Source organism: Lithobates pipiens, unplaced genomic scaffold (assembly GCF_037356315.1).
Source record: "Lithobates pipiens isolate NorthernLeopardFrog02 unplaced genomic scaffold, aLitPip1_a1.2 Scaffold_10, whole genome shotgun sequence".
Classification (NCBI taxonomy): Eukaryota; Metazoa; Chordata; class Amphibia; order Anura; family Ranidae; genus Lithobates; species Lithobates pipiens.
This window is the reverse complement of record NW_027507686.1, coordinates 225,301,918-225,314,234: the sequence shown is the minus strand read 5'-3', so window position 1 is coordinate 225,314,234 and position 12,317 is coordinate 225,301,918.

The window sequence follows — 12,317 nt, the reverse complement described above, 5'->3', positions numbered from 1 at the left end:
CCCCCCCCTTTGTGCCTTAGACCCCCTACCTTTACCAGGCATAGCACCTGGGCCCCCCTTCACCACAAACTGTACTTGCACTCACTCCCGCCATCACCCCGACTTTTGGTTGTCCGATGTAAGCAACCAGCCTGAAGTGATATGCATTGCATAATTCCCAGGTTACTCCACCACTTTCTCCAGCCACTATGCTCCATTAGCTTCAGTGGAGGGCAGGTGAGACATCAGGGGTCCAAAAGACCCCTGATGACTTATTAAAAAGATACAAAAATCAAAAAGGTTGCGCTCCTAAAAGTAATTTGTGAATAAATAAATAAATTGATTAATTAAGTGAATAAATAAATCAATTAAATAAACGAAATAAATAAATATTATCTCATATATTCCAATACCAGTGAAAAATAGCTCATGAACAGGTTCATGTAAATGGAAAAAATGTCCTGTGAAAAAATGTATATATATAAGTCCACAATCCGCGAATAATCAAGTGACAGCTTGTGATGATTTCCACTATATGGTAACTTGTGCTGAATGAATCCCACCACTGAGTGAAATACACGCTTACCAGCTGTAAGAGTTTAAACACATATAGCCATTGCCCAGCCAGGGCCTTTCCCTCAGAAGGTTTTCACCGGACGATCCGGTCGCCCAACGATCTAATCGGCACCTCTTCCGCTGATCGCCGCCATTACTAGTAAAAGTTAAAACAACATGGGCAGAAGATTTAATAGATGGAAAGATGAAAAAATTACTGAAGGTCCACTTTAAGGACGCAGCGGCTCTGCTCCTTAACAAATCATAGTTCCCGTTTTTTTTTTTTTTTACATTTCAGCTGCCAGAGAGGGAATCCCGCTGACAACTGAAAGAACTGAGCCTGAAAGTATCAGTTTCAGGTATCGAAGCATGTGCATGAGTACTGATACTCATGCAAATGCTTTGTATCGGCACCATTACCGGTATTGGTGCAACCTTAATTAAGATTATTATAAAGTTATTTCAAACCTTTACTACAACTGCCTATTTCTGTCATGCCACAGGGGCTTAGAGGACATAATTAGAGGAAGGTTACATAAAATGTTCTCATTTATCGTAACTGTGACATTTTGGTGGACACATCGGACAATTTTGACACATTTTTGGGACCATTGGCATTAATACAGAGATTGATGCTATAAAATTGCATTGATTACTGTAAAAATGTTACTGGCAGTGAAGGGGTTAACCACTAGGTGGCAGTTTGGGGTTAAGTGTTCCTAGGGGCGTGTTTCTAACTGTATGGGGGCGTGGCTGTGTGTGACACGACACTGATCGCTGCTCCCGATGACAGGGAGCAGATGATCAGTGTGCTGTCACTAGGCAGAACGGGGAGATGCTGTTTACATCGGCATCTCCCCATTCTTGAGCTCCGTTACACGATCACGGGTATTCCTGTGGCGATCGAGTCCGCGGGACCCGCGACCACGGTCATGGAGATCTCGGCAGGCGCTCGCACTGCGGGGAATTCAAAGTACGGGTACATTACTTTGCCCAGCCGCGCCATTCTGCCAACGTATATCTGCAGGAGCCAGCCGGGAACAAATTAATATTAATTATGTAATTAATATTACATAAACTACTTTTATTTTTAAATATTATGAGTCATATTATTACAAAACTCTTTCCAAACTGTACCAAAGCTGGCCATTTCTGGGGCTTCACCGAAGTCCATAGAGGAAGGTTACTTTGAGTTTGCGCATTGCTGTTGAGAGTACTATTAATAATACTTCTTAAATATTACAAGTTAATGTTAAACTGCTATTAATATTACATAAACTACTTTTATTTTTAAATATTATGATTAATCTTCTTGTTAAAAAAAATATATATTATGATTAATATTATTACAAAATTCTTTCCAAACTTTACCACAGCTGGCCATTTCTGCGGTTTCACTGGAGTCCATAAAGGAAGGTTACTTTGAGTTTGCTCATTGCTGGTGACGAGTACTATTAATATTACTTCTTAAATATTACATATTAATGTTAAAATGCTATTGATATTACATAAACTACTTTTATTTTTAAATATTATCATTCATATTATTCCAAAATTCTTTGCAAACTTTATCACAGCTGGCCATTTCTGGGGCTTTACCGGAGTCCATAAAGGAAGGTTACTTTGAGTTAGCTCATTGCTGGTGACGAGTACTATTAATATTACTTCTTAAATATTACATATTAATGTTAAAATGCTATTGATATCACATAAACGACTTTTATTTTTAAATATTATGATTTATATTATTCCAAAATTCTTTCCAAACTTTACCACAGCTGGCCATTTCTGGGGCTTCACCGGAGTCCATAGAGGAAGGTTACTTTGTGTTTTTTCATTGCTGGTGACGAGTACTATTAATATTACTTCTTAAATATTACATATTAATGTTAAAGTGCTATTAATATTACATAAACTTCTTTTATTTTTAAATATTATGATTTATAGTATTACAAAATTCTTTCCAAACTTTACCACAGCTGGCCATTTCTGGGGCTTCACCGTGGTCCATAGAGGAAGGTTACTTTGAGTTTGCTCATTGCTGGTGACAAGTACTATTAATATTACTTCTTAAATATTACATATTAATGTTAAAGTGCTATTAATATTACATAAACTACTTTTATTTTTAAATATTCTGATTCATATTATTACATAATTTCTTTCCAAACTTTACCACAGCTGGCCATTTCTGCTGTGCCACTGGGGCTTCACCGAAGTCCTTAGAGGAAGGTTACTTTGAGTTTGCTCGCTGTCGGTGACGTAATGCCCATGGCTTTTATCAGCAAGTTTAGAAAGAAATTTGAAGACTCACTTGAGCGTGAAAATACATTGCACTATCGGTTTGTTATAGTTAACAACTGTTCCCTCATTGTCAGTGTGGCATTCGTATTAAAATAATCAAATCAGCTTTATCCAGGATTTAAATGGACCCTCTGCGAGGGCCCCCCATGCCTGCCGTCATTTCCAAGGTGCACAGTTGCTTTTTAAGCCATTAGCCGAGGCTATTCTTGTAGCCCCAATGTGCCCCAACATACAGCTCTTGTAAAGTTTTACTGCCAGTGAATAGGCTGGAGTCCAGGCGTCATTAGGTATGAGAAATGAGGAATACATGGCTGTTCAGGGGGAATTTCACAGACCATTGATCACAGGCTGCTCCAGTGGCTTCTAACACCAGCTGCAAGGCTCGTGCGGCCCAGCGAAAACAAAAGCACAAAGCTTGGCGCTAAGAAAATGTTGACAGCTTGTTGGTAGTGGCAGAGACGAGCTGTGTGAGGCTTGGCACAATAACAACATGTGGAAGTACAAACAGGTTTTTGTAGGATTTTTTTTTATTTTAATTTTTTTTATTTCAGACTGGTTGGATTTGGTTATCTTTATTGGATAAACAGAAAAAAAAATACTTATTTTCTCAGTATATTTTAAGAAGTTGCAATTTAAATTTAAGAATATTCATGTAGAGGAAAAGTTAATTTATTTTGTCCTCTTCAATAATATGGTTGGTTTAAATAAAAATTGAGTCCTGGTGTTTATTGCAATCTATGTATGACCAGACATTTGCACTTGTAGTAATTTTCTTTTTTTTTTACCTATCAGGGGTTACATAAAACGAGTCACATCAGTCACTGTCACAGAGAAGCTTACAGTCCAATGCTTACAGTCCAATGCTTACAGTCCAATGCTCGTAGCGCGGTAATACACATTTACATTCTAAATTGCTGGTTCTTGTGCCAGGTGGCCAGGGCAAGCCAAGTAAAAATAAACAATTAAATCAGTAATTATTTATGTTCTCTAGCTCCATGCCCCATGCCGGTGATACGTTACTAAACATCACACCTTTGAGAGTCACCAGTCAACACTTGTAGCTTTCAACCTGAGCGCCATGCCCCACACTGGGGATATGTTACTATTCATCCTAACTTTCAGAGTCACCAATCAACACCTGTAGCTTTCAATCCTGGCTGTCTCTTACAGCTCTGGTCCTCAGTTGGGAACCAATCAGAGAGATTCATGTGATCAATATGCTAAATATTATACAGCCCGTATTAATAAAATGAGGCTTAGGTGGCAGTGTTCACCTGTTTAAGACTGTTTAAAGCCTTGTATACACGGTCGGAGAATCCGTCGGAATGTGTCCTATCGGACCGTGTTGTCGGATAATCCGACTGTGTGTGGTATGCATCGGACTGATTCCGTCGGAATATCCGTCGGACCAAATTTTCCAACTTGTTGGAAATATTTCCCGACCAACTGGTTCGATCGGACATACTCCGATCATGTGTAGAGAATTTTGATCGGACAAAGTGCCACGCATGCTCAGATCAAATTCCTACATCAAAGCTATTGGCTACTAGCCTGAATGTAGTCCCATCGTAACGAAATTACGTCATCACGTTCTGAAAGATCGGATTTTTTGACAACTTAGTCCGACCGCGTGTATGCAACAGTTTCGGACAAGATCCGACGGACAAAATCCGACGGATTTGGTTGTCGAAATCTCCGACCGTGTGTACAGGGACTAAGACTGTTTAAGACTGTAATTGTCAGATACAATTATAGAAGTAAAATAATAATAATATAATATAAAAGGCTACTATTAAATATATATATATATATATATATATATACACATACTGTATATATCATTATGAAAATTAGTCATAGCATGGTTATCATGCTTCCTAATTTGGTTAGGCCAAAAAAGAATTAAACTGTCTTCTGCTAGATAAAGGAGAAGATTGGAGTTGATAAAGAAACAAATATGCATACTCATCTCCATGCTGCAGCATCGAACTGATGCTGCAGTTGTCCCTCACTGGTTATAAGGCCGAGGTCTTAGCAATCACATGACAGTAATTTTTAAAGGGACTATATAGAGCATAAATACAGGTGCACTGATTTGTAAAAGGGTGGTAACAACAGTGATCTGTAGCAGTCTCATGTAAGATGTCTGTGGTTCCTGACCATTTTTGCCCAATCTCCAAACATTCCTGTGACATTTTCACGGCCTCTGACCATGTCTCCTAGCATGTTACATAGTCCATACTTGAAGCCCCCTGCATCAGGTAAGTTGCCATGCAGACCAACACAACAGCCCTCATTTTGCATATACTCATCTTCCGATTGCTTACCTGCTGCTCCATTTGGATGGCAGGTATAAAGTGATGCATAGTATGGTATTTCAAAGTCCACAAAAGTACTGTGAATGCAATTTTTTCTAGTCTTTACAATGTACAATCTGCGGCACATTTTCTAACAACACTGGGCACCCTACAGGACTACATTGCTTATTTTTAGCCATGTTAAAAAAAAAAAAATATGAGCCACTAAAGGCAAGCTATAATGTTTTTGTGTCATTTTATGTTCTTCTTTTGTTTCATTTCTGGCTTTTACTCTTTAGAAGCAATCTTAAGTAACAAAAACATTTTTAATACATGATAAAGGATTCCCAAAGCACTGTGTAAAATTTTAGCAGACAGCAGAGCAGATGGCATCTAAGGCACTGCTATGTCTGATTGAGCTGGATGATAACTGAGGAGTCTCTACCTATGAGTCATCACCTACGTAATAATATTTCAGCTAAAGCTACTTTACTGTACTTTACCCGCTAGTGTGAAAAAATGCAAAATTTGTATAAGCATTATTCCATAAAAGAAAGAAGAATATTGTGTGTGTGTATATATATATATATATATATATATATATATATATATATATATATATATATATATATATTTTTTTTTTTTTTTTTGTCTGACCACAAAATTATGTATAAAACCACTTTACATTCACTTTACAGAACAGGTTCACTTAAAAATAAAAACAATCCAGCAACTTCCCATGGACTTGAATAGGACCTTAACCAATGGTACAGTCTATTAAATCTATGGGTAGTTACTGTGCAGATGTGGACAGTGCTGTAAACACCATAGGAGTCCACCATTCCCAAAGGAAAGAGATAAGCTGGCATCTGTGTGGAAGGAATTTAGCCTAAAATGTTAGGGGGCTTGGGGATTTTTATTTTAAAGTGAACCTATCCTTTAATAAAAGGCATGTCATTGGTTTGCTACATTATTTTGCAGGCTCAACACTGATGTCTTCTCTTCAGATCACCTTTTTTGAAACATTTTCCTATGCATAGAAAAAGTATTTACTTTTATTTATTATGGGTACTTATATAGCTTTGTCAATTTACACAGCACTTACACACACACACACACACACACATACATATATATATATATATATATATATATATATATATTGTACATTCACATCAGTCCCTTCCCCAGGAAGCTTGCAATCTAAGGTCCCTAACTCACATCCATACATATACTAGGGCCAATTTAGACTGGAGCCAATGAACCTACCAGCATGTCTTTGGAGTGTAGGAGGAAACCGGAGTACCCAGAGGAAACGCACACAGGCACAAGGAGAACATGCAAATACCAGGCAGGTAGTGTCGTGGTTGAAGTTTGAACCAGCGACCCCAGTGCTTTTGGACTTTAGGTCCACTTTTAGCAAGTTTTGATATTGCGCAGATTTCAGTGTGGTGGAAAATCCTTTTCCAATTCTGATGGCAGGAAGCTTCAATTAAAAAAAGGCATAGAAACACTCCAAGTGTAATTATGTATATACACTGACTTATTCACATGCCAAATGTGATTGAATCATAAACAGGATTATCCAGAAGAAGGCAAAAAAAAAACTAATAAAGCCTCATTCAATTTGCTGCAACAGGAAAAAATGCAATCTTACCTATTACCTAAGCAATTGAATACCACCTGGGAGTATTATTGTACAAGGTATACCTTATAAATATAATAGTGGTCATTTTGGTACATATTTTTTGCTCAGAAGGTGGATTTTACATATTAATAACACCTTCTCCATTCTACACCATTCTGCCTTCCCAGGTTAGTTCCACCTATCGTATTTTTTCACTCTTCATCTGATGCCATCATTAGTCCATAGCTCATCTATTGCCTTGGCACACAACCAGAGCAGGCAGCAATTTAAGCACCAGGAAATTTAACGATACGTCTTTTCTGGCAGCGGCATCAGTCCAGGATCACGGCACAATGCACAAAGTGTCCAGCAATAGCCTCTCCAATTCCTTAATAGCCTGCCAATTAGAGACGAGAATGGCACATGTCTAGGAAAACAAAAAGCTTGTCATTGCATACATTATGCTTGGCACAGAGAAATGGATTTGTCCTATTACCTCCCCCACTATTTGCTTTGGTGTCAGAGCCAGCAGTAAAGTGCCGGGTGGCAAGTGCCAAATTAACATCTTTATGTGTGTCCTTGAACCACACTAGGCTCGGGGCTTTCATGTAGTAACGATGGCAAGCCCCACACAGTCTTATGGTTCATGCCACTCGATACCAAGGTGACAAATAGGCATATTATTGATGGTTGTTAAAGCTTTCTCCAGGCAAGCAATCCAATCCAACGCTCGTCAAAGTCCCTTCTGTGTGCCTTATAAATATTTCAATTTTATTTTTTAATTGCTTTTTTAGACCCAGTGACCTTATCATTGGGTACATTTCATGTGCTCTACCACCAGTGGGAAGGGTCAGCAAGGCACCTTATGTGTTCAAACATTTTTGTTTGATTTCCTCTTGATTTTTTATTTTTTTATTTTTTTTGCAGCCTTCCTCATATACCACACCATTTATTGACTATAAAAACACAATATTATTGGTGTGGTATATGACGAAGGCTGCAATAATGGAGACGAGTAGCATTTACTCTACCTCGTTACTGACTGGTGGCACCTTATGCGTTTTCCTTCTGATGTAAGTCCACTCTGTTAGACTACAACTAGGCATTGCCCGTAACATTGTGGGCTGGCATATGAGTGAATACATAGGCAGTGATAAGGGAGTAGAGATATCATTGCTGCAGCTTCAATACCTGCCACGGACCAGTGCCGTATTGACCAACGCCCTGTGGTCCAGAGGAAGAAAAGTAAGAAAAAGAAGGAAGGGCATTGTTAAAAGTGCTGGATGATGCTGGATGTCATTCAACATCCATAGGCTGAACAAGGAGGTTTTCACAGCACAGATTATAAGTGCAATTATCTGTAGAAATAACAATACCGTATATACTCGAGTATAAGCCGAGATTTTCAGCCTCTTTTTTGAGGCTGAAAGTGCCCCCCTCGGCTTATACTCGAGTCATCACCATCTGCCTGCCCGATCAGCGTGTCAAGCAGACAGACGGCGACCATTCTACTATTCAAAAGCCGCGCCTCCCTGTCTGTGATAGGCGGAACACTCAATTTCCCAGCAGTCAGTGGTCCGCCTATCACGGACATCCGCTCATCCTCATACTACGGACGAGGATGAGAGGATGTCCGTGATAGGCGGAACACAGACTGCTGGGAAATTGAGTGTTCCGCCTATCACAGACGGAGGCGTGGCTTTTGAACAGTGGAATGGCCGCCGAGGCGCCGACGCCGTCTGTCAGACGAGAAGAGCGGCGATCCTGGCATGGCAGAAGCACACAGGCTCGGGACGCAGGCGGGACGCAGGCTCGGGACGCAGGCTCGGGACGCAGGCTCGGGACGCAGGCGGGACGCAGGCTCGGGACGCAGGCTCGGGACACAGGTAGGCTGGACACATAAGGCTGCACACACAGGGATGGACGGACACACAGGGATGGACGGACACACAGGGATGGACGGACACACAGGGATGGACGGACACACAGGGATGGACACAGGGATGTCTCACCCTCGGCTTATACACGAGTCAATAAGTTTCCCAGTTTTTTTGTGGTAAATTGGGGGCCTCGGCTTATATTCGGGTCGGCCTATACTCGAGTATATTCGGTAATCAGCACATATATTAAAACTAAGATCCTTACTTCCTGTAAAGAGTACTATGTTCATACTACATTTCATGTCATGTAACTGCTCTTATATGACTTGTATTCTACTACAAAAAATTCTTTGTCCTTACGATGTGGTATTTTTTGTCCTTTTCAATAAAATTTTTGTATAAAAAAAAAAAACTAAGATCCTTCTTGTGAAACTTGGGCTTGCTTGTTTCGGCACAGATGCTCTCTTCTGGATTGAATTTTAGATAAGCGCACACAAATGTAATCTTCAACTGAAATTTGATTATTTCATCCTTTCTTTTGATGCATGTTAGACATGAAAAAGCTGGCTCACATGTGTCAGAAGTGTCGCTGCTTTTCTAGGAATAGCGAGATGCTCTTCTTTCATAGAAATTCTGAATTTATTCAGGAGCAGGTGTGTACATTTCATCTTGAGGGTAGGATCAGACTGAAGTTCACAAAGTTCTTCCAGTTGCCTCAAAGTCAAGTTTTCAGACCCGGAGAAATGGTCCCTCAGCCAGCCATACATTGGTGTTGAAAGGGAAGGAAAGTAATACTCAATTTGGTTCTCCACGTGGTTTTCAATTAGACTTGAAATGTGCTGATAGCCTTCTTCACTTCCAAACCCAAGCAAAAGGGGGAATAACTCAAGATTTTCATATGCAGGATGTTTTATCCCAAGCATGCAGTTGCCTTTTAAATCAAAGAATATTGTGGCATGAAGTTTTATCTCCAGGGCCTTTCCGAGACGTATTCAACTGGTTCATGTAATGAAAATTGTCAGCTAAGTAGGCAACATTTCTGCAGCTATTTTCATCCTCAAAGCGCTCAGCCAAATGTGGCCTATTATTTCCTTGAAAGTACTTCTTCAATTCTTCTTTCAGCTCACTCTAATGAGAACTCGTCCTCTGCCGAGCCACATGATTTCTGTATGCAGCAGTAGACTTTCGTGCTCTTTGTTCATGTTTTCACAGTTTCTTTGAACATTCTTGAGTTTAATAAAGTTAACTGTTTTTTGTACGCCAACTATTTGTACTAAGGTGTCTTTTTAATTTTTAATAGAGCCATTGCCGTATTTGTAAGTTGTTTGCCACAGACAGGGATCAATGGATTTGGACAATTTGGATCACCTGTTCATGTAAAACCCATGGATAGTGTTATTTCTGAAGACAGAGGTTTTTTTGTGTCCAATATTGTATTTTTCTTTAATAATGGAGCATCACTGGCACACTGAATGCTCAAAAAAGAGCCCTTCTATTGATCAGTAACTGTTTGCCTAATGAAGGGGCTGATTCATAGGTCTGAACCTTTGCATCTTTAGTGATGTTGTCTGAGCTTACAATGTGTCAGTGATGATCCATTATTAAAGTTTTCCACTAGTAGCGCCATCCACTTTCTCATTGTAGCACTTGGTTCATATAGGCCACTTTAACTGTTTTAGAGTACACCCTGTGGAAATTATTTATGGGAAATTAGTTATGGAAATTAAAAATAGAAACATTTAGTGAATGGAAATTGCCCACAATGTCACAGGACAGCCAGACCCTTTCCAGCTTCCAACGGGCACTCTTCAGTGAGCTCTCCAGACTAGGTCTATAATCCTTTGATTATCTCCAGAAAAGGACTTTCAGAAGTAGGCCCCCCTCCTTTGCCACAAATGGGAACTCCATGAACATGCAGCAACCTCCAGTAGTCTGCTGAGAGAGGTAGAACTCTACTGGGAGCTCCTTCAATAGAACAAGAAGAACCTCTGCTCCAGGCCTCAGTTTATGTATGTGCTGTCCAGCCATCTACTGGACCCGCCTCCCCAGGGATTGGCTGAAGCACAATAAATATTCAGGCTGCCCATTTTCTTTTGCCAACCTCCTATGTTCCAGAAGCAGTCTAGAGCAATCAAATCTGCAGCCTGTGAGATCCAAAACATCTAAAAGCAATCAACACCTGCTCCACTGATTACAGGAGAGCCAAAAATATCTACATTTGCCTAATATCCTAGCAATCTAACTAGAAGGGTGCTACAACAGATAACACTAAGTATTCATCAGTGGTATGATTGGTTCCCAGTGCAAATCTCTACATTAATTCTCAGTGTAAATCCCACATTAGTTCTCAGTGCTAAACTCAGCACTGGTGCTCAGTGCTAAAGGTACATCACTGCAGCTCATGGTATAGAAAGTACACTGCTATTTTTCAGGAGCAATTCCAGACATAAAGTACTTTTTTTTCCAGGGCATTGCTTTGGCTCAATTACCATTTCTCAAAGTTTCTTGTGTTATAGAAAAACTTCACTTTTTGACCTCAGATCTCCATAAATATTATTTAAAGGCATTATAAACCCTCGTACCTATCATGAAAATTACTGACAGAGCCACAATTTTTACTGACACCGCAAAAAAGTACCCTTAATTACAGTTTTCAGTGCTAAACAGTGCAAATATCAATATTTAAACTATAAACACTTAGCTAGTGCTAATAGCAATGTGTTTAAGTTAAACAAAAATTGAAAAACATATTTCTCAATTTACATGAAGGTCAGGATACTATAACCCAGCCAGCACAGAGTTCTCCCTTACATCAGAGTCTGCAGGATCCCCCCTTACAGTGAAAGGGAACTCTTAGGTAAAGGGTAACACTGCAGATCATGATCTAAGGGGAACTCTGATGTAAGGGGGAGGGGCTCTGATGACTAGTAGAGACCATCTTCCGCAGAGTGAATACACTAAGATAAGGAGGTTTACTAACATAGGGGGAACCTTTATATCAGTGCCCCCTTACATTAGCACCCGCCTCACACTGGCCTGGTGGCGCTTTCACTCACCTCCTCTCAGGTGCACTGTGCAGGGCTCCAGCTTGGCAGCTCTTTTTTTCCCTATAGTCTCCTCTTCACAGTCCACACATGTCTGACTCCTATGACCCTCATCCCGGTGGCACTCCCACTCTTGACTCCTCTCCAGACTCCCCCTCAGAGACTGCAAACATGATAAAATACGAGAGATTATCAGAGGCTGCACACATGATACAGGAGGTGGACAGAGACTGTGGACATGATACAGGAGGTGGACAGAGGCTAAGGACATGATACAGGAGGTGGACAGAGGCTAAGGACATGATACATGAGGTGGACAGAGACTGCAGACATGATACAGGAGGTGGACAGAGACTGCGGATATGATACAGGAGGTGGACAGAGGCTAAGGACATGATACATGAGGTGGACAGAGACTGCGGACATGATACAGGAGGTGGACAGAGGCTAAGGACATGATACATGAGGTGGACAGAGACTGCGGACATGATACAGGAGGTGGACAGAGGCTAAGGACATGATACATGAGGTGGACAGAGACTGTGGACATGATACAGGAGGTGGACAGAGGCTAAGGACATGATACATGAGGTGGACAGAGACTGCGGATATGATACAGGAGTTTGTTAGA